This window comes from Schistocerca nitens, chromosome 3 (genome assembly GCF_023898315.1).
Source record: "Schistocerca nitens isolate TAMUIC-IGC-003100 chromosome 3, iqSchNite1.1, whole genome shotgun sequence".
Taxonomy (NCBI): Eukaryota; Metazoa; Arthropoda; class Insecta; order Orthoptera; family Acrididae; genus Schistocerca; species Schistocerca nitens.
In genome coordinates this window covers 808,600,738-808,625,079 of record NC_064616.1, presented here as the reverse complement: position 1 = coordinate 808,625,079, position 24,342 = coordinate 808,600,738, and positions in this window count along the sequence as shown.

Here is a 24,342-nt window from a genome sequence, read left to right as displayed (position 1 = left end):
GTCGCTCCTTTTCTTCGAGGGTCCACTTCCTTCCTTTTTCAGACCTCTTTCTTTCCTGCAGTCCTGACTTTCGTGTTCCTACTCTAAAAGGTATTCTGTTATGTATTACATCTATTCTAATTCCAGCGTTTCTCATTTATCAGTTTCAGTGAACCACGAGGGTTTGGATTTATAACTGTTTAGTAAGATGAGGATCTGCTTGGTTAGTCTATTACCAACCATTCTGTATGTGTGTGTCCATAGAACTGTACGCATCTTTCTCTCATTACACCAGTTATCATTTCCATTTTCAAAAGAGCTCTCTGTTTTTTTATCTTAATCTGCATTAAGCATTACTGTTACTTTACGCTCCCATTATTTTCTTAGAATTTTTCTTTCAAACTTTTCCAGTTTTTCAAAATCACCAAATATTAGTTTAAAAGTTTCTGCTGCATAGTGTTTCAAGTCTTACCACTGCCTGATGCCGTCTTAGTTTTGTGATCCATGACAAAAATTTTTTGCTATATATGTTTTTGTCATATGGAACACCCTTTCCATTTTATGTACTCTATTCTATACTGCTAATAATTTTTTTGTATTGCACGTTATTCATTCTCCTCAGTATTTAAAATAGCCAGCTAACTTAGTACAGTTTTTCTAGACCTCATCCGAATCCGTTGCTTCCAACATCGAATGCATGTTAATAATTTGCCTATAATTCAACTGCGCTAAGTAGTATTCGTTTTTTTAAATTCTAGCTTTACCTGATGTAGTGGCTTTGGACAGGACTACAATAGCGGATACCTCGTTTTTGGACCAAAATGGCTTGTTTTCCAATGCTGGCAACTTGCTCCGTTTCTTTGCACTCCCCTGCTCGGGAAGCCTATATGCTGCATGATAAAAAATTGAACCAGTCAGAAGGGGAGATGAAAACTTCACGGGATGAGAGCGTATGATTGGTTGGTTATTTGGGGAGGGAACCAAACAGTGAGGTCATCGGTCCCATCGGATTAGGGAAGGTTGGGGAGGGAAGTCGACTGTGCCATTTCAAAGGAACCATCCCGACATTTGCCTGGAGCGATTTACTTAAACCACGAAAAATCTAAATCAGGTGGCCGGACGCGAGTTGAACCGTCGGCCTTCGGAATGTGAGTCCAGTGTGCTAACCACTGAGAGGGTATAATTACAAAATCGAATCAAATTTACAGAGAACTTGGCAGTATGAACTCACTTATCAGTATCAAGGTGCATCTCCTCTGGCTCGGATGCACTAATTCGGTTGAAAAGGATCGTAAAGCCGTTGTATTCTCTACTGTGGAAAGCTGACTCAGAACTGTTGTAAATGTATGTCCATCATTTTGATTGGACGTTTGAGGGACTTCGGCCGTTGACTTATATAGTAAAATGGAACACCTATTTGTTACTAGCTATACCCGGCGAACTTCGTTCCGCCTCTGAAAATCTTTAAATGTTATAGCTGACCCGGCAAACGTTGTTTTACCATATAAATTATCTCTAGACAATAAGAATAATGTATACGTGTAACACAATAACCGTTGTTGGCGGGAACTCGTGACACAAACAATAATAATGGCCGATAACTGTGTAGGGAGTGAGAAAAGGCTTAGGGGGAAGTCCGGCAGTATCGGCCACTATTAGTTCTAGTTTTTCTACAGTACATCGCGCGGATTTAACAATTGCAGCTGATACACGACTCGTCCATGAGCATACAAACATAGCGGCAATTTCGTGTCGAAACATGTTCACCAGCATTATGAATAAGGCCAAGCGCACACGCACCGATTTTTATCGTACGTAAACTTATTGTACGATTAAATTCTTTTAGAGGAACAAAGGAGAGAATAGGAACTTCTATGTTCCACTAAAAACATTTGATCATACGATATATTTCCATACGACAAAAATCGATGCGTGTGCGCTAGGCCTAAATGTCGGTTTGGCGAATGACGCGTGCAACCTAGTCAAACTTCTCGGTCTAGTTATGCCGATTCAAAGAGGGATATTCGAGTCGTTGCTTTTGGTACGTTTTCTTCAGTTACCTATCTATCGAATAGTGGAAGACTATCACCGGTAGACACCTGGCGTGGATAACTGATCAAGTGACAATTGATCAGTTATCGACCGGGGCAGAAAATTATTAAATTACTATAATTGCTATTAAAAATAGTAGTTGGTGGTAGAAGGGTGAAAATTTAGGGTTGCGTATATTTTGTAATGCCACATCATAAAAAATAAAAATAAGAAGTTATGTCCAAAAAACAAGAAAAAAATTTTTGGGGTGGACCATCCTTATCACTTAGGGGTATGAAAAATAGATTGCGACCGATTCTCAGACGTACCGAATATACATGTAAAATTTCATCAGAAACGATCGAGCCGTTTCGGAGGAGTATGGCAACTAACACTGTGACACAAGAGTTATGTATGTAAGGATATGGCTACCGGTTTCGGTGCTTCAGTGCACCATCTTCAGGCCTTAACTGACACTGAGGGGGTTAACTAGTAATTGATGGTTGGAGACACAACATCGTTGTTACAGGTAGTCTCCAAACACCAGTTCACAGATGTTGGCCACTGATGAATCGTATATACGATTGCAGTTAACCCCCTCAGCGTCAGTTAAGGCCCGAAGCACCGAAACTGGTAGCCATAATATAAATAACATCATAAGGACAGCTGTAGGTGTTCCATTTATTACACTGTTCTAATTGGCCGTTGATATCTCACTGAGACAAAACTAAGGTCCGAGCTGGTCCCAAACATATTCTACCGGGGACTGATCTGGGTCTCTTGCTGGCCATGGGAGTACCTCAGCATGACGCAGGCACTTCGTAGCGACCAGAAACATGTGTGGATCAGCATTTGCCTGTTGAAAATGGCAATCCGATACTGTCGCAAAGTGGTAACGCAAGAGGATGCAGGATGTCCGTGAGGTCCCGTTGTGCCTTCAAGAGTTCCTTCAATCACTACCAGCCGTGACCTAAAGCTGTATCAGGAGGCTCCCCCTCCCCACACCCCGACGCCAGGAGGAACAACGTTTTGCATCTCCAAAACATGGGAAGACTTGGATCTCTTCCCAGGTCGCCGTGTTATGCTCCGACGATGGTCTCCCGGCTCATACACAACAGCGATTCATCTCAGAGCCCAATGCGACACATTCGTCAGCAGTCCATGCTTCCTGATCACGGCACCATTCCAGATGCAGCCGTTTGTGTTGTGGTGTTAACGGCAGCCTGCGCGTGGGACAGTCATTCTCTAGCCTGGCTTCTGTTAGCCTCCTACCAATGTTGCAGGGAGTCCATTCTTGTTCTTAAATGGCAGGCATCGATATGAAGAATTTATGATGTGCTTGGTGCACAATAAGGCGATCCTCCTCTGTGGTGGTCAGACGTGGTCTATGGGAACCTTGACGACGAGTACGCCTGGTCCCATGCCAGGCGATTGTCACATTCTAGTGTCCCAAAAATCTGCGTATTGCACGATTACACCAGCTGGCCAAATAGAAACCCAGAATGAGCCCCCTTTCAAACATTGTCAGGTGCTGATAACGCTGTCTGGTACGACTAGGCGGCATCTCCGTGTCCTTCACGATGATCACCAGTAACACTTAACACGAACGACGCCAAGGCACTCTGGTGGCCATTCTGCTGCCACAGAGCATTGCGTCATTTACATACTGGCTACGCTGTGAACGAAGTTATGTCTTCTGAGTGCTTCACTTTTTTTGTTTGACAATATATTTGCAAATTGGTGCAGCTGATATGTTACATCCATCGAGTACAAGATTTCCAATCTGCGACTGTAGAAATAACAATAATCTCTGTTACAACGATTATATGAATAATTTTGGACATGCTTTGCCTCCTGGTGAACTAGTCTTCCGATTTGGTAACATTTTCAAGAACCACATTCAACATTTATGGAATTTATGTCCGAGAGGCATCTGCATCTACCACCAGTACTGTGATCTCTTGAGTGATTAAACTACCGAAAGGAAAGGAGAGGTGAAGAGGGAAGGGAGAGGTGAAGAGGGAAATGATAGGCAAAGAGGGAAAGGAAAGGCAAAGAGGGAAAGGAAAGGCAAAGAGGAAAAGGAAAGGCAAAGAGGGAAAGGAAAGGCAAAGAGGGAAAGGAAAGGCGGAGAGGGAAAGGAAAGGCGGAGAGGGAAAGGATAGGTGAAGGTTCAAAATGGTTCAAATGGCTCTGAGCACTATGAGACTTAACATCTGAGGTCATCAGTCCCCTAGACTTAGAACTACTTAAACCTAACTAACCTAAAGACAGCACACACATCCATGCCCGAGGCAGGATTCGAACCTGCGACCGTAGCAGCAGCGCGGTTCGGGACTGAAGCGCCTAGAACCGCTCGGCCACAACGGCCGGCTACGGACGAAGGGGGAAGGGATAGACGAAGAGTGAAGGGAAAGACGAAGGAGTATAGGAAAGAGGAAAGGTGAGGAAGAATAGGGTATAACTTCCTGTCCGCGACAAGGTCACTGGAGACGGAATACAAGCTGGGCTTGGACATAAATAAGGAAGGAGATAGGCCGTATCCTTTTCAAAGGAACCATCTTAGCAATCGACTTAAGAGACCTAGGCCGGCCGCTGGTGGCCGAGCGGTTCTGGCGCTACAGTCTGGAACCTCGCGACCGCTACGGTCGCAGGTTCGAATCCTGCCTCGGGCATGGATGTGTGTGTTGTCCTTAGGTTAGTTAGGTTTAAGTAGTTCTAAGTTCTAGGGGACTTATGACCTCAGCAGTTGAGTCCCATAGTGCTCAGAGCCATTTGAACCATTTTGAAGAAACCTAGGGAAACTACAGAAAACGTAAATCTCGGCGGCTGGATGGGTGAGTAAACCTCACTCATTGCGAATTTCGGTCCAATATCTTACAACTGCGCCACTTAACTCGTCTAACTGTCAAAGCAAATTTCGGTGCCAGTTACGATGTTACATATACTTTAGCAGTGTTTTATTTGAAATTCGGTTTTGCCACAATAGGATTTAAGCTCAGAACCTCAACACCGCCCGTCTTTAAGCAGGTTACACCTTGCAGCGAATGACTCTAAGCTAATACGAACGAAGTGAATTTTTGACCTATTTTGAACTAACATTTCTTAGGAACTAAACCGTGTGAGCAGCCAATAATGCGGGAGGGAAAAGTGGCGTACCAGTCTCGCCTGCAGACTGCTTCGCTCGCATTCCTGTTAAAGTAAAAAATGAGTCACTCAGCGCTAAAGCGGATTTGAAAGCTGCGAGCCAATATCTGCAGTGAGGGCCGCACGCCGGTATCAGGTGCGCAAACTCTCTGGATCCTTCAGCGCTCCCATTTGTTAACTCGAGCCTCGACAGCAAACCTTAGTCCTAACAAATATTTATCGCCCCCAAAGATTTTGCCCGTAAGTTATTACGACGCGGAGAACATTACTGAATATTAAGTATCGACGGAGGTCTATAAAACGATAAATAATATATATGCTGACGTAATAAAAATGACGTGCAATTAAATAAGACTTCTACTTTAAAATTAAGCTAAAAATTCGTTCGTACTACGCGGCCGTCCGCCGTGCAGTTGAAACTCGCTTTTTGTTCTCAGAAGCATCATTACTGTCCTAACATTTCACTACGCTAGTAATAACGTTTCTGTGGTTTTATGTACTCTATTTAGCGTCTCCGATAACGTTATTTAGCTTTATAACAGTTAATTAAACGCATTGATTTTCATAGAACTTCCCAAATACGTGAAAAAATAAAACTACCGGTGAAAACGCCAGAGGTGTAATTAGTAACACAAACCACCGGTACCAAAGGCATTGAAGTTAATTATTAGTTATTTGCGTGTTCCATACATCATAATTGCGATTTCTCGCTATGTCGTGGGATCTGTCAGGTTATAAATGTGATGCCCATTTTCGATGAAAAATATAGCAACGTACTGACGGTTTACGTGACACACACACACACACACACACACACACACACACACACACACGTGCACAGGCACACACACGAGCGCGCGCGTATATTTAGTTCTATTGTAATCTTACACGGATGCGTTTTGTAGATGAAAAAATGTAGAAATCATACGGATATTTTAATATAAGTGCTCTGATAACTTTTCTGTAGGATATCATTAACGGGAAAATTATGGAGAAAGTGACTGCTGCATATGATAATATCAGAACAAATAATTTGAATCTTTTTTTGCCGTTCACTTCCTTAAGTCTCGCAGAAGAGCAAAATAACAATTCTCCACTCCTCAGTCAATTGATTTTCTTCAGAAACAGGAATAATTCTTAAATTAGTTGAAATACTTACATTATTTCAAAATTATTAAAATTATGACTACGAAGACTAGTTTGAGGCAACTCTCCACGCTGCCGTGTGACTACTCCGTGCATGACTACTGCAACCTGCATTCATTTGAAATTTGAACCGGCTTGCTGTAGTCACGCCTTGATGACTCTACAATGTCTACACTCCCCCCCCCCTTCTCACATTTCCTTCCATTATTAAACTTACGAATCCCTGATGCCTCAAGATGTGTCTTATCAACCGACCCCTTCTTTTACTCAAAACTGTACCACAAATTTCTCTCCTCCCCAATTTGATTCAGTACCTCCATATTGCTATACGACCTACCCATCTACTCTTCAGTTCAGCATTCTTCCGAAGCGCCTCATTTCAAAAACTTCTGCTCTCTTCTTGCCTGAACTTTTTATAGTTAACATTCAGCTTCCGGAAAAGGCTACTCTCAAGACTAAAACCTTCAGAAGAAACTACGTAACTATTAAATTCAGGAGTATATTCAATGTTAAATTTCTCTCCGCAGTGACGCTTTCCTTGCTGTTGCCTTCTAATTTGGCCATCGTCAATTACTTGAAAAGATACAGCAAAAGCAATTCAGTCCACAGCTACGGAGCTGCTCCATCGTTAATATGGACAAGTTAACATCGTCTGTTACTTTGCTGCGCAAATAGCAAAACTAATCGATTACTTTTAATGTCCCACTTCATAATCTAATTCCCTCAGAATCGCCTGATTTAATTGGCCTACACTTCATTACCCTAGTTTCAGTTTTGTCATTGTTCATCCTACAATTTCTTTTCAACATACTATCCATTACGTTCAAATGCTCTTCCAAGTGCTTTACCGTCTCTGACAAAATTCCAATGCCTTCAGCAAACCTCAAAGTTTCTATTTCTTCTCTCTTAATTTTAGTTCCTTTTCCAAAATTCTTTCACAGCTTGGTCAATGCACAGCCTGAATAACATCGGGGATAGGCTTCAAACTAGACTCACTCCTTTCTCAAGTACTGCTTTCCTTTTATGACCTTCGATATCGGGAAAAACGTCAAGTAATATATGGGAAGGTAGTGTAAAGGGTATAAAAGAATGAGTTAAATTTGGCAGAAAAGATAAAGGGCAGAGTGGATTTCGTTACTTGTGAGTAATTGTTGCATTGTAAAAGATACGGGGGTTGTAGAACAGAGGACTGAAGAATCGTGTTGATATTGACATGGAACTTTACTAGGATTGGAAATTTGATGGATACGATAAGGTTCCTGGATTTAGGTTTCACCTGACACATACGATATACGAAGTTTAGGCAAATAAGTAAAGAAATCTGATGATCTCTTACAGAATGGGTGTAGGGAAAAACAGGTGAATTTGTAACAGGACTGTGATTGCGTGGATATCCAGGTGACATTCGCATAAGATAGTGTGTTAGGTCAAGGGTTTGTCCCTGGAAATGATGGTGTTTGGCAAGTTGGTACTCTTATTCTACCGTTGGTGTTCTGTTAGAGGGTTAGTATTTGGGGTTTACATTTTAGTTTATGGTCGACAGTTAGACAAGGGTATTGTAGTGAAATCTGTGCGTGCTTGATCCTATAATTATTGCCCCGGTTTTGGAAGGCTTTATCCTAAGGAATACTATTGCACCAGTAGGTAAATTGTTTGAATTTAGTCTCTGTTATATTCCCCAAATAAAAAAAAAACTGGTATCTTGGGGTGGGGCAGTGGTTCCTGTATATTCATTGAGTTAAAGGAGGAGAGAGTAATCTAAATGAGGGCTATCAGGAACTGTGAACGTATTATGCAGACAGAATCCAGAGTTACTAGCTTTGCTCAGGCTATCATGTAGTGAGTGGAGATTGCGAATAAATTAGTAGTAGGGTGCATTCAAGGCCTTAAATGGTTTTATAGTAAGCGTCGCATTACGTTTGGTGTATGTTTGAAACCAGTCTCACTGACCAAGCACGTTGGTGCTATATAAATCCCCGCCGAACCATCCAGAATTAAGTTATCCGAGACTCTGCTAACTCACGTAAAGGAAATTGGGGGGGGGGGGGGGGGCTTCGTCATGGTTCCTTTCTCCTTTGAAAATTTTCTGGCCCATCGTCCCCCGGCCTGAGTCTTTTGTAACGTAAAAGATAACTAGAGTGAACAGGTACTTTCTTACGCGAGGTACAGGCGTCGACAAATATGTTACACACGGCCAGCCGTAATTTACCCTCAGATTTGGAGGCTGACTTTATACATTCGTACTATAGGTTTCTTATCAGATAAATGATTAATGGCAATACTCTCAGTCAATGTTCTTCCATCAACTCATAGTTAGTGTGACTGTTCAACTAGACTATGCAAGCTGACTTGTACTGGAAATTATATTAATGTTACGTGAATCATTTGGAGTATGATGATTTCTTTTTCTTAAAGCCATATTCTGTACAAAGTAAACAGTCCATTGCTTCCAGCAGCAAAGACTTCCTTCCCTCCAGTTGTGTCGTCGGCAACGACAACATTACAGCCTGGCCCCCTTTCACTTTTAACTTACTACAGGTATCCAATAAGTCAGAAATCGGCGTTGACCTATGAAAAAGACTAATGTTTTCTTTTGGCCAAATTAAATCTGAAGGTACACCTTGTCTGACACAACTTTACCATAGGCCTGTCAGTGAATTTGTGTTTGCTGACAGTTACCAAAAATGTGTGTGAAATCTTATGGGACTTAACTGCTAAGGTCATCAGTCCCTAAGCTTACACACTAATTAACCTAAATTATCCTAAGGAGGAACACACACACCTATGCCCGAGGAAGGACTCGAACCTCCGCCGGGACCAGCCGCACAGTTCATGACTGCAGCGCCTCAGACCGCTCGGCTAATCCCGCGCGACGACAGTTACCGGGACGTCACAGTAGACCTTGTAAGGTGACCATAGCCTCGGAGACCTCAGATATCACCTCAAATTTTTATTAATGTACACATTATTAAAATTCTTTATATTTAAATGAATATCTAAATTCTCTCTGGAATTCAGTGATCCTTTGACGTAACTGTTTGATTACAGAAGTGCCGCAAAGAAAAGGAGTTTTCTGGAAGAGTGTTGCGCTTCTCTGGCGATGATGTGAAAGCCGTATGTTTTGTTGACAACCTCTGAGTTCTGTCAAGTGATCACAACGTGCAAGGCTAATACCCGCCAGCGGAACGGACGTTACGTGAGTGCGAGTCGGACGTTAAAAGGGAAGGGAGAGACAACGGATGACGCGGAGTTCGTGCAAAATATTAACTTTTCAACATTTGGGTTAGAACGTAAAGGGTGCAAGAAAGACGCGAGTATTACAAGTGAAATAACGAAACAGAAGTGATGTCACTGTTGGACAAAACGTTGAACATGATTAATCAAGTTTGTGCAATCAGTACAGGCTTCGTATTAATAACAGCTGGTGAGGCAAAAAGCAAAGTAAACGATAATAATTTACAACTCAGAACGACTAATCGTGTGTTTCTTCAACTTAATAATCTTCCGACAAAACGTTACCATGAAAGGAACGACATGCTCAACTAGGTTTCACCATCATGTTGGCGGTAAAACAGAGCACATTATTGGCGTGTTCCAGAAGCCAGAAGTCATCTCTTCAAGAGTAGAAGTCAGATCACGACACACTTTTAGCAGAAAGACTGTTGGGTTCAGTGCTTAAGAATAAATGCTGCACGTCGCAGATTCTCTCACTAACATTTCCATTTGCAGTTAGATTAGAGCATTTAAAAATAAGAACCGCTGAGCAAAAAGAGAGGAAAAAGTTGATATTTACAAGGCATTAACATTAACAGACAATTCTTCTATTTCAGAAATGTTATTGTTGTGGTCTTCAGTCCAAAGACTGGTTTGATGCAGCTCTCTACGCTACTCTACCCTGTGCAAGCATATTCATCTCCGAGTAACTACTGCAACCTACATCCCTCTGAATGCGTAAACTATATTCATCTCTTGGTGTCCCTCTACGGTTTTTACCACTCAAGTTTCCCTCCGCTACTAAATTGGTGATCCTTTGATGCCTCAGAATGTGTCCTAACAACCAATCCCTTCTTCTAGTCAAGTTGTGCCACAAACCTCTCTTCTCCCCGATTCTATTCAGTATCTCCTCATTAGTTACGTGATCTACCCATCTAATCTTCAGCATTCTTCTGTAGCACCACATATCAAAGATTTCTATTCTCTTCATGTTCCAACTGTTTATCGTCCATGTTTCACTTCCATACATGGCTATACACCATACAAATACTTTCATAAAGAAATTCCTGACACTTAAATCTATACTCGATGTTAACAAATTTCTCTTCTTCATAAACGCTTTTCTTGCTATTGCCAGTCTGCACTTTATATCCTCCCTACTTCGACCATCATCAGTTATTTTGCTTCACAAATAGTAAAACTCATCTCCTACTTTAAGTGTCTCGTTTCCAAATCTAACTCCGTCAAATGGTTCAAATGGCTCTGAGCACTATGCGACTTAACTTCTGAGGTCATCAGTCGCCTAGAACTTAGAACTAATTAAACCTAACTAACCTAAGGACAGCACACACATCCATGCCCGAGGCAGGATTCGAACCTGCGACCCTAGCGGTCGCCCGGTTCCAGGCTGTAGTGCCTAGAACCGCGCGGCCACTTCGGCCGGCCTAACTCCCTCAACATCACCTGATTTAATTCGACTACAGAGTAAACTTCCAAAATTGATGCAATTAACGAATACGAATTGCAGTAAAAATTTCACAGGCGCGCGTATTGGCCGTGCGGTTGAGGCGCCATGTCACGGATTACGCGGCCACTTCCGTCGAGCATGGGCGTGTGTTGTTCTCGGCATAAGTTAGTTTAAGTAGCGTGTAAGTCTAGGGACCGATGTCCTCAGCAGTTTGGTCCCTTAGGAATTCACACACGTTTGAACTTTTTTGAACAATTTCACATCGCAAAACTGCAATAGTAGTATAAACTTAAGTTTCTAAATTGAAATTTCATATGCGGTGCGAGTAAATTCTGTTGTCATATCAGTTGAGTTTCCTTTCGATCAGCTGGATGGTACAACGTCGCCGTCCCTAGCACTTTCTTCGACACAGCTTTCAAGTCAGACCGGTGTTACAAACTTTTCCAATTCCTGCTAAAGTACAGTATCACGTCGGCAGTGCTCTATTTAGATATTTTTAGATGTGTACATTCCTTCACACAACTGTGTGTCAGGCAAATCTGCAGATGTTTCTTGTGACATATTTTATGCAATTACCTCCCAGACCTTTTCAAGTAAGTCCAGGTCGCAGACGTAGGGGAGGGGGGGAAGTGGGGGGTACGGGGTAGGGGGGGAGGGGACCTGTTTTTGCTTCTGAAGTCTATGGAAATGAGCGTTTGGCGTCATTGGCTGGGAGGCCCCTTGGCAGGTCCGGCCGCCTTGGTGCAGGTCTTCGATGCCACAGTGGGCGATCTGCGATGCCGGATGGAATGAAATGATGATGAAGACAACACAACACCGAGCCCCTGAGCGGAGAAAATCTCCGACCCTCCCCGGAATCGAACCTGGGCCCCTTAGGACGGCAGTCAGTCACGCTGACCATTCAGCTATTGGGGCGGACTCTAAAGTCTATAGAAGATGTGCACATGCATACGTTTATTTGCTGTAACAATTTCTAACAATCCTCGCTTGGTCATGTCTTCTGTCACACATGTTTTTCTTAACCACGACTGAGTATTTTCTTTTGGGAAGCAACAGTGGGAGCGTTTCTTGAGCTGTGCAATATGAAGCAGTGACAAGTACAATAATGCATTTATTTGAGAGATATCAGGTATGTTGATTCTACAACCAATTTACATGTGAGGGCTGTTCGGAAAATAAGGTCCTATCAGTGTGAAAATCAAAAACGTTTCATTTGTAATGGTCAGCTACAGCTTCCAGCTACTTCTCTACATAGTCGCCGCTCCGTTTCAGATATTTGTGGAAGCGTTGTACCAACTTTCCCATGTCCTCGTCGCAGAAGGTAGCTGTCTGTCCTTTCCACCAATTCTCTACATTAGTCTGCAGCTCGTAGTCCGTGCCAAAATGTCGTCTTCATGGCCAACGGCTCATGTGAGCAGAGATGAAATCAAGGGGAGCCAATTACGGGCTGTATAGTGGGAAACGCCGCAGGAGCAGCTTCATTGCCCCTGCCCAGTGGGCCGAGAATTGTCACGAGGTAGGAAACACATGACAGTTATGTTATGTGGGCTGCATCTCTTACCAGGCACTCAAACTTGCCGAGAGACGCTATTTTACAGGAATCTTTAAGTGCTCACTGTGCGCTCGAAACTGAAAAGAGCGACGTCACGCGATCGATGGGTATGCTAGACACACTGCCCGATACATCTGTACAAAGCTTCATCGGATTTTCACTCTTGTTTCCATTTCGCACCCGATCGGACCTTACTTTCCGAATAGCCCTCACATACGCTTTCCGTAATGGCTAGAGAGGCCTACCATTTTTATGCTTTACACGTGTTTTCTGCTCTGACATAGTATAACTTGCGGTAATTTCATCGGAAGTGATACTATTACTTGCAGCGATTTCATCTGAGATAGGTTCAGTCTACTTGCTTAACGGATAAATATAGTATACACTCTTCGGTGTAGGTGAACAGCAGGTGCACTAATCAACTAGAAACTATACCTACGACGGCGCAGTATAAGCCTATTCGTCAGCTCTCAGCTACTCTTGTAGCTCGTTGCAGTATTTGCCGCCGGTGAAGATATTTGAAAAGGATTACATGCATCGTGATATGTAAACAAATCGCATCCCGTGATGCAAGTACCTCGCAAAAAACTGTGGAGAAACAAGAAAAGAGATTATAAATCCGTCTTCTCCAATTGCGCGGGACTAAACATCCACAAAATGCCCAAAATTCTGAAATTATAACCGTCAAGAATGGTTTAATACGCAGCGAAGACTCATATAAATAACTCCAACATTGAGATATATTTAAAAATAGACGTGCAAAACTGCGCTCTTTTCTAGACGTATTGTCACTCTGTGACCAATTAACACGGTGATAAATGATTGTGATAAGGACGATGCAGCAGCTCCAGCTATGACTAATACCACACTCATTGCCAAAGAAGACATCGTCCTCAGGAAAGATCCACGTTCTTTTAATCATGGACCGAGAGATGTGGAGTAAACGTATAGCCACTGTACTTGCATTCGGGATGACCAGTGTTCGAAACCCCGTTCGCCATCCAGTTTCAGCTTTCCTTATATCGCTTAAGGCAACTTCCGCGATGGTTCTTTTGAAAGGAACACGACCGATACCCTTCCCCGAACCGAGAACAAGCGGAGGAAGTGCACTAGTCTGAAACTCCGGCTTACTCGCCAGTCTCCAACACTACAGCAGGAGGTGACGAGAAAATCCAAGTGGCAGCCGGTGGCAGGAAAAGTCTTACCGGCGAGCGGATGCGGTGTCAGCGACTAGTGTGCTCCTAACGGCTGTTTCCGATACTTCCGCAGGAGGCTGCGAGAAAACAGTGGCGGCCCTAAATCGATGAAAAATAGCGAATTGACTGACGCACTATGCAGTTTTCGTGCCAGAAAAGCATTTTCCCCGAGAATAGTATTACGTTTCGAATCGGAAGTTACATAGGGCGTATCATAATTAACAGCGAAAACCTATGGAACTACACGATAACGAAGCAAAAACATTCTAGTAAACGTGGGGCCGCAAACGGCCGGCTTACAAGTCAAATCAGTATGAAATATTGTTCCAGTTAGTACAAATACTTCTGAAATAGAAACGGTTCTACGAAGTCCTTGTCTTGGCCGTGCGGTCTAACGCACGGCTTTCCGAGCGGGAAGGAGCGCCCGGTCCCCGTCACGAATCCGCCCGGCGAATTTGTGTCGAGGTCCGGTGAACCGGCCAGTCTGTGGATGGTTTTTAGGCGGTTTTCCATCTGCCTCGGCGAATGCGGGTGGTTCCCCTTATTCCGTCTCAGTTACACCATGTTGGCGATTGCTGCGCAAACAAGTTCTCCACGTACGCGTACACCACCATTACTCTACCACGCAAACATAGGGGTTACTCTCGTCTGCTGTGGGACGTTCCCTGGGGGTGGGGGTGGAGGGGGGGGTCCACTGGGGCCGAACCGCACAATAACCCTGGGTTCGGTGTGGGGCGGCGGAGGGGTGAAGTGGACTGCGGTAGTCGTCGTGGGGTTGTGGACCACTGCAGCTGCAGCGGGGACGGAGCCTTCCGTCGTTTCTAGGTCCCCGGTTAACATACAATACAATACAAGTCCTTGTCTAATTGAGCTCAAATTTCACTCGTGGCCCATGGTTGACAAATGTGGTACGAGGCCATGCTAAAAAGTAATTCCTCCGAATTTCTTATGTGAAACCTCTTAAAGCTTTTAAAATAAAACAAGCATTATTAACATTCTGCATCTTTTTTCTTCATGTCTACATATTTATTTCTTAACATAGTCATCCTGGAGACGAACACGGTCCTCCCAACGAGAGACCAGTTTGTTGATACCATCATTGCTGAATGTTTGACTCTTTTGACACAGCCACAACCTCACCTCTGGTTGCACCGCTTCACTACTTTCATAGTGAAGTGTTCTTTAAATTCTGGAAACAGATAAAAATCGGATGGGGCAAAGTCAGAACTGTAAAGAGGATGATCGATGGCAGTCTACTCAAGACGTCGGATTGTTGCAGACGTAGCAGCGCACGTGTGTGGTCTTGAATTGTCATGCTGATAGAGAAGCTGCTCCATGTGTGGACGAACTCTTCGAATTCGAAACTCGATTACAGCACGCTTTTTCTCATGCACCGACCTACACTGAAGAGCTAAAGAAACTGGTACACTGCCTAATATCGTGTAGGGCCCCCGCGAGCACACAGAATTGCCGCAACACGACGCGGCATGGACTCGACTAATGTCTGAAGTAGTGCTGGAGGGAACTGACACCATCAATCTTGCAGGGCTGTCCATAAAATCGTAGGAGTACGAGGGGGTGGAGATCTCTTCTGAACAGCACGTTAGAAGGCATCCACATATGCTCAATAATCTTCATGTCTGGGGAGTCTGTTGGCCAGCGGAAGTGTTTAAACTCAAAAGAATGTTCCTGGAGCCACTCTGTAGCAATTCTGGACGTTTGGGGTGTCACATTGTCCTGCTGGAATTGCTCAAGTCCGTCGGAATGCACAATGGACGGTCTATTGACACACAGTCAACATGGGTTTAGGAAATATCATTCTTGTGAAACACAACAAGCTCTTTATTCGCATGAAGTGTTGACTGCTATTGACAAGGGAGTTCAGATCGATTCCGTATTTCTGGATTTCCAGAAGGCTTTTGACACTGTACCACACAAGCCGCTTATAGTGAAATTGCGTGCTTATGGAATATCGTCTCAGTTGAGTGACTGGATTGGTGACTTCCTGTCAGAGAGGTCATAGTTCGTAGTAACTGACGGAAAGTCATCGAGTAAAACAGAAGTGATTTCTGGCGTTCCCCAAGGTAGTTTTATAGGCCCTTTGCTGCTCCTTATCTACTCGTATATAAACGATTTGGGAGACAATATGAGCAGCCGTCGTGGGCTGTTTGCAGATTATGCTGTCGTTTATCGGCTAATAAAGTCATCAGAAGATAAAAACAAATTGCAAAACGATTTACAAAAGATATCTGAATGGTGCAAAAATTGGCAGTTGACCCTAAATAACGAAAAGTGTGAGGTCATCCACATGAGTGCTAAAAGGAATCCGTTAAACTTCGGTTACACGATAAACCATTCAAATATAAAGGCCGTAAGTTCAACTAAATACCTAGGAATTACAATTACGAACAACTTAAATTTGAAGGAACATATGGAAGCCGGCCGTAGTGGCCGTGCGGTTCTAGGCGCTACAGTCTGGAACCGCGTGACCGCTACGGTCGCCGGTTCCAATCCTGCCTCGGGCATGGATGTGTGTGATGTCCTTAGGTTAGTTAGGTTTAAATAGTTCTAAGTTCTAGGGGACTGATGACCACAGCAGTTAAGTCCCATAGTGCTCAGAGCCATTTGAACCATTTTTGAACATATAGAAAATGTTGTATGGAAGGTTAACCAAAGACTGCGTTTTATTCGCAGGACACTTAGAAAATGTAACAGATCTACTAAGGAGACTGCCTACAGAATGCTTGTCCGTGCTCTTTTAAAATACTGCTGCGCGGTGTGAGGTCCTTACCAGATAGACTGACGTAGTACATCGAAAAAAGTCAAAGAAGGGCGGCACGTTTTGTATTATCATGAAATATGGGAGAGAGTGTCACAGAAATGATACAGGATTTGGGCTGGACTTCATTAAAAGAAACGCGTTGTTCGTTGCGACGAAATCTTCTCACGAAATTCCAATCACCAACTTTCTCCTCCGAATGCTAAAATATTTTGTTGACACCGACCTACACGTGGAGTAACTATCGCCACGATAAAATAAGGGAAATCAGAGCTCGTACGGAAAGATATAGGTGTTAGTTCTTTCCGCGCGCTATACGGCATTGGAATATTAGAAAATTATGAAGGTGGTTCTTCTGTAAAGCACTTAAATGTGATTTGCAGAGCATCCATGTAGATGTAGAATGGATGCAGGTGATCAGACAGGATGCTTAAGTACATGTCACCTCTCAGAGTCGTATCTAGACGTATCAGGTGTCCCATATCACTCCAAATACACACGCCCCACACCGTTATAGATCCTCCATCGGCTTGAACAGTCCCCTGCTGACATGCAGGGTCCATGGATTCATGAGGTTGTTTACATACCCGTATACGTCCACCCGCTAGCTACAACTTGAAACTAGATCCTCCATCGGCTTGAACAGTCCCCTGCTGACATGCAGGGTCCATGGATTCATGAGGTTGTTTACATACCCGTATACGTCCACCCGCTAGCTACAACTTGAAACTAAACTCGTCCGACCCAAGCGACATGTTTCCATTCATCAATAGTCCAACTTTGTTGACGGGCCCAGGCGAGGCGTAAAGCTTTGTCTCGTGCAGTCATCAAGGGTTCACGAGAGGTCCTTCGGCTTCAAAAGCCCATATCGATGATGTTTTGTTGAACGTTTCGCACGCTGACACTTTTTGATTGCCCAGCATTGAAATCTGTAGCAATTTCGCGGAAGGGTTGCAGTTCTGTCATGCTCAACGGTTCTCTTCAGTCGTCGTTGGTCTCGTTTTTGCAGGATCTTCTTCCGGCCGTAGCGATGTCGGAGATTTGTTTTACCTGATTCCTGATATTCACGGTATACCCGTGAAATGGTCTTACGGGACAATCCCCACTTCACTGCTACCTCATAAATGCTGTGTCCCACCTTTCGTGCGCCGACTATAACACCACGTTCAAACTGACTTAAATCTTGATAATTCGCCATTGTAGCAGCAGTAACCGATCTAACAATTGCGCCAGACACTTGTGTTATATAGTCGTTGCCGACCGCAGCGCGGTATTCTACCTGTTTACATATCTCTGTATTTGAATGCGCATGCCTATACCAGTTTCTTTGGCGCTTCAGTGAAGATGACTCGCCTGGTTGTTCTTTCGCGAATTTCTCCTTGCAGATTCTTATCATCGATCGTTCAGCAATTTGTAGAGCAGCTGTAGTTTGCTCCACCAGTTTATCCAAAGAAAGTCGCGGCGCTCCTACACCCCCGCCTCTCTCTCTCTCTCTTTCTCTCTCTCTCTCTCTCTCTGTCCCTCCCTCTCTCTCTCTCTCTCTCTCTCTCTCTCTCTCAAAATTCTCCCTCTTGGAAGACGCGAGTTCACGCGACTGACAGCGTATAATCAAGTAATGTGTGGCACTTTTTGAAGTTTCCTGGAAGTGAGCAGCCACGGTCTGCCCCTCTTTCGACTACTTTCATCACACTTTGTAAAGTAAGTGAAGCTGAAAGTCACTCAAATCTCTCACTACAACGGCTCGCTGAGGACTGGCTGGCACAATGCTTTAGGCGGCGCAACGGAAGTGGCAACGCAGTGGGAGCCAGCATCGCCAGGCGCCATTTGGTGTATTGGTAGCGGGACCCACGCAGCCGGCTACCTGTCAAGTGACAACTAGTCTAAGTCAAACGTATATACCGTACTAAGTTTTCAAAGTTTAAACCAGATACAACCAAACAGAAATATCGCAATAATAGCCACAGCCAAAAGGAGACGATACAAATAAACATACAGAAGCTATAAATGAACCTTATTTATAGACTATAAAGAGGACAGACAGAAAGCGTAACAAGTAGAAGTCGTACTCTTATAGTTTACAAACTGGAGACTGAAGTATGTATGTCTAACAACGTATATAACTCTTTATAAATTTAGTTTGTTTTCTCTTATTGTGGTGTAACTCAGTAAGACGTTAGTGAAATTTAAACCTGTAAAGAAAGTTACTAAGTGCGAATCTACAAACCCAAAAGTCTGGTATCTGACCTGTAGTCACTCCATAGATTTTTCTTCTGTTATTTATCACTTCTTTCACTTCTGGCAATAATTTATGGATGAAGATGATCACACCTTTTTATGCCAAAACTCAGATCCGTACGTGTAGCAGCTGTTTTAAAGAGCAACGAACTTAAAAGTTCCTTTCTATTCGAAAATGAGGATTATATATAATGTGAGCTTGTCAGTAAAATGTTTTCTTTTAGGATGATTTTTTCTTGTTATACATTAGAATATTTATTTTATTATTCTTATTTCATTTTGCTTTCTACACCGGAAGTAATAATATGCCTGTTACTTCAAATTCAGTCGCCATCTTCAAAGCTTTCCATCCGCAAATAACAGTTAAATCTCCTTAGAAAACAAACTCCTACTGAATACGAAGCCAATTTCACATAAATTCACTATTATGAATTTTGACATATTATTTCCGCGTATTCAAAAGATAGCAGTAAAATAGAAGACAGGCAACTTCCCACACTTCCTATCCAACCTGAGGAAGTAGGAGGCTCCGACTAAAATACACCCTAGAGCGAAACTTCCTAACTTTCGCATACGAAAAACATGTTCTGTGATCAGTACTAGCCCCGTCTCGGATGACCGCGACGTCGACGGGATGTTTTATCCTAATCTTCGTTCTTGTTAAGTACGATTCACTGAAAGCGCGTAACTGCATAAAGAAGTTAAGTTAGGCTCTGCAAATATCTAGATCTTTCATATTTCCCCGGTCCTATTCTGTATTTCATAAAAGTTCTGGGGAAACTTAATGAGCCACTGCCTGGTACACTGACTGACACATTTATATTTTCAAAAGTATTCCGTCTCCAATGAAGTCGTTTTTCATCTCTCCTCTTTATTACGTCCTGTTGGCGCTCAGTCTTCGTCTGGGTTGTATAATAGGCTGTCTTCCCAACTTTCAAAAGTTTCGCTAATGACGCGATGTTTTTTTTTTTGTAGGACGTCCATCTGCATTCAGTCCATTTCAGTAACCAAGCTGGCGGCTGCCGTGCCAAGAAAAGGACCCACTGTGAGGCTGTAGGCCGCGGGATGCAAATCGGATCAGCTGGGTAACACGGCGGTGGCCGACCCATTCGAGAGCGGAGCCATCGGCCAAGGCCGGCGTGTAAAAAGTACTGCTGGCTTAAGCGTCCAGACGCTGCGCCGCATTGTCCCACTAAATCACTGCGTTAAGCCCGCCGCCGCTCTTTAATAACGGCTTTACCTAGTTCCTTCCCGTTCCCCATGGAAGATCACCAAAGATGAAGTTGAATCGATTTCCGCGTCTGGCGCAGTTTGAAATCGTTTCATTTATTTTGAAGAGTGAATGAACGCTCTATAAGAGGATTCAGCTCCTGCGCGATACTCCATTTTATTGTTCCTGGTATTAGTACCATCGCGAATTATTTCCACGCTTCAATAGCATCTGTTCGTTGACGAAGTGGTGGTTGTGTGTGTGTGGGGGGGGGGGGGGGCGGAGGGGGAGAGAGGGAGAGAGAGAGAGAGAGAGAGAGAGAGAGAGAGAGAGAGAGAGAGCAACTGCTAATTAATATCAGGGATCAACAGAGTCCTTTGGAACATCTTATCTCAAAATGCATTCTTGCATGCGTATTTAGGTTCGGTAAGAAATTAAGAATCTCGCTTACTTCGTTGAAATTTTTATCCATTTCTGTTCCTATTAACAGCTTGGATTCGTTAATAAAAGCTTTCTTTCCTCCCTGCTTCGCAAAGTACGTGGTCGCTCTTTTCAATAAAACATGCCATTCATAATGTTCTGCAGTATTTTATTTATTATAGAATGGATTTCCGCTAATTTTTGCACAATACAAATTATCTTTTGGCAGCACATCTATGGCATCGTCACTATTGACAGAACAGGTTCTGCTAACAGTATACTACGCCTTCAACATCGCTGGCAACGGGTTCTACACAACGCTGGTGACTAGTTAGAAGGACAGTAACAGGTGCAAACCTGTAACTCTTTTGTATCGGTTGTGAATAAATAGTTGTCACTATTTAAGTTCCAGCCTTCGTATTAGACGATAATTACCAAATGCGGTAGTTATTACAGAGAAGGTACTGAATAAATGACCAAGGAGTTGAAATGGGGAAGAAAATGGCTCTGAGCACTATGGGACTCAACTTCTGACGTCATTAGTCCCCTAGAACTTAGAACTAGTTAAACCTAACTAACCTAAGGACATCACAAACATCCATGCCCGAGGCAGGATTCGAACCTGCGACCGTAGCGGTCTTGCGGTTCCAGACTGCAGCGCCTTTAACCGCACGGCCACTTCGGCCGGCTAAATGGGGAAGAATATTCAAGTTACACGTCATATAACTGATTCAAAAATCAAGTGAACAGAGTAATGCATGACATCTTAGTAACACAAAGACACGCTGTAAGTAGGCCAGTTATTCGATCATCGTTTGAAGCAAGTTCTATACACAACACAAAACATTTAAAAAGCTAAAGTGAATGGAAGAGTGACTCAGCTGACTATACTACTTTTCGGATTAAATGTCTAAATTCGGATTCTGTACAAGCCTACTGACCTCATAAGACAGAATTACAGCCACGGCGTTCATAGCAACTTCGCTACGTAAATCAGCGAGACTGTAACCATGAAGTGGAAATACTTCGCCAATGCTTAAAAAAAATAACTTTAGAGACAGGCAATTTCTACGGATAACCCTAAGAGTATCAACTACCTCTCCAAGCAGCAAACACAGCGATCGCATGCATTCAACCCAGCACATCTTATTACTACACACCGACCAGCTCACGATGAACTATTCAGTGACTGACTGGCTCCTGAATCGTAAACCTGATATGCGACTTCCCTAAGCTTCAGAGACTGCACGAGTTAACCAAACTGTTTGTAGCCTATTCTTGGTACATTACTTCAGCAGTAACTGGTTCACGAAATAAAGTAATAACATAATGGAATATTTAAAGTGTCTACTTAATAGGCATCTTTCAACTTCCATTTTAATTTGCCGCCCGAAAACTTTTTGTGAACACTTACGGCTTCTTACCGAAGTTCTTACTTTCGTGTACATGTTCCTCATTTACTTCTGCCATACCAAATCGTTTTACTGTGTATGATGGAAGGTACTTCGCGAAACACTATCAGAAATGGTCCACTCTTCTTTGGAGCTTCTCTGTGTCCTTTACTAACCTTGCGTTGCAAAGGTCCCGGACTGAGAAGCAGTACTCAACAATCGCTCAAACGAGGGTTTTATAAGCCACCTCATTTGCGATTGAGTTACACTTTCTTAATATTCTTCCGATGAATGTCAATCTACCATCCGCTTGTTCTACAAGTAGTTCTATATAGTCTTTCCACTTAAGGTTGATTTGTACGGATGCTCTTGTATATTTCACCGGTCTTGCTATTTCCCATGACCTACCGCCAATAACGTAATGGAACAATAATGTGTATTTTCGCCTGTTTTATTTATGTTTGGGGTCATCTAGCAGTCCTTGCACCATGTATCTATCCTTTGTACGTTCTCATACATTTCCCTACATTCCTCTGGCGAAGTAACATTCCTATATGCGAGGGCGTTATCCGCATACAGCCTCGTGAAACTTCCGACGTTATCCCCAGATCGCTTATGCGTATATTGTAAATGGTAACGCCTGCACAACGTCCTCTTTGTATATGCCTGAAGTTACTTTTATACTGGACTATGTCGCCCCATTCAGTATGGGTTGAATTCCGTCTACTATGAATTCCTGAGAGCAGTCACAAAGTTAGTCCAGTACTCCGTGAAAACTCTTTAAATTTCAGTTTTACTAAAGATTTGTAATTCGTTAGGCATTACCTTCAAACACAGAGCAGAATTAGTGTTTTTCAGAAACAGCTGGAAGCCAGTTCTACAGTCTTTTTGCAAACAAGTCTAGATTTAGGACATCACTAACTAATGATTATCCTTTTCCTCATCACCATCGTCATCATCATCAGCAGTAGGAGCAGCGGCAGTAGTAAAAACATGACAACACACTATACACCCTCTCCTGACAGTCACCATTCATTTAAGAATGACGTTAGAAAAATTTAGGCAAGACCGTGACTCTCAGGAAATCATCTTCACCACATGACTGCGCCCTCAGTTGGACCTCATTTCCTCCGATCTGAGCCCGCATCTCGTGGTCGTGCGGTAGCGTTCTCGCTTCCCATGCCCGGGTTCCCGGGTTCGATTCCCGGCGTGGTCAGGGATTTTCTCTGTCTCGTGATGGCTGGGTGTTGTGTGATGTCCTTAGGTTAGTTAGGTTTAAGTAGTTCTAAGTTCTAGGGGACTGATGACCATAGCTGTTAAGTCCCATAGTGCTCAGAGCCATTTGAACCATTTTTGAACCTCCGATCTGAGAAGTTTTTGTTTTGTCGTAAGATATTTTAATGTCAATAAAGCAGTAAAATATCATTATATAGCGTGCTTTTCTGTTTACCATATCTCTCGTGCCCTCGCTGATACATAAACCCATAATGAACTCGAGAACGAAGTCTTTCGCGACGGCACTGATATGTGAAACATTCTCGGTTTTCTTGCCGGATTAGTTCGGGATAAAAGCTCGACCTTCGACGATAGCCATCGTCAATTGCTCCTGACGATGACGATGGGAGCTATCGTCGACAGTTCGAGGTTTTATCCCGAATTGACGCGGCAAGAAAACCGAGAATGTTTTACATACCATAATGAGCTCGTTTCGAGACACGTCTGTGACTCGAACTGTGTCTGGAATTTTTGTTTGAAGTAGTTGATGTATCACACATTGACTCTTGAAGGTGGAGCACTGAAGGACGACGGTCCAGTCGTCCTGACACTGGTTTCGTGTGTTTTTCCTAAATCGGTTAAAGCGAATACCGTGATGGCTTCTTTGAAAGGACATCACTGATTTCCTTCCCCCAGCCGAGCTTTGTCTCGTCATTGAGGGGACGTGAAACCCTAATCTTCCTCCCTTTCTTCAAGCAGCCTCTTGACAGATGACTGCTTTTCAGCAAGACCGTATGGCTTTCTTCCCTTACTCTTCCTTATTCTACGCTATCACAATTTTTTTAGAGAGAGTTGAGAAGGCTGTGAAAAGGTTGCTAATGGATTTCATGCTCCCATAAAAGGTAACACATTTAATGTTACTGTAAGTGAGTTTAAGCTTTGACGATTACTTCTCGTAACTCAATTGGTAATCAGTGTTTAGTTACTTAAAACTATACAGGACTTTAATGATAGGACCCGGAAAAAGTGGGAAGTTTTCTTAGCAAGAAAGGAAGTGACCCGAACAATAAGATGGACCAGAAGATGAAGCAGGAACTGGACGAGATTGAGACCAACCTGAGGAAAAACAACAGCAGACACTTTTTCGGGAAATTCAAAAAGAGTCTGATTGGATACAAGGGTAGAGAACTGTTTGAAGAGAGAGAGTCACGCCCTCCAACCAGGGATGAAGTCGCACATGCCATAAGCGATCTAAAGAATAATAAGGCAACTGGAGAAGGTGGTAAAGCAGCCGCGATGATAAAGTGGGGAGGCAACCAAGCAATAGACAACATGACCAACATGATGCACCAGATTTGGA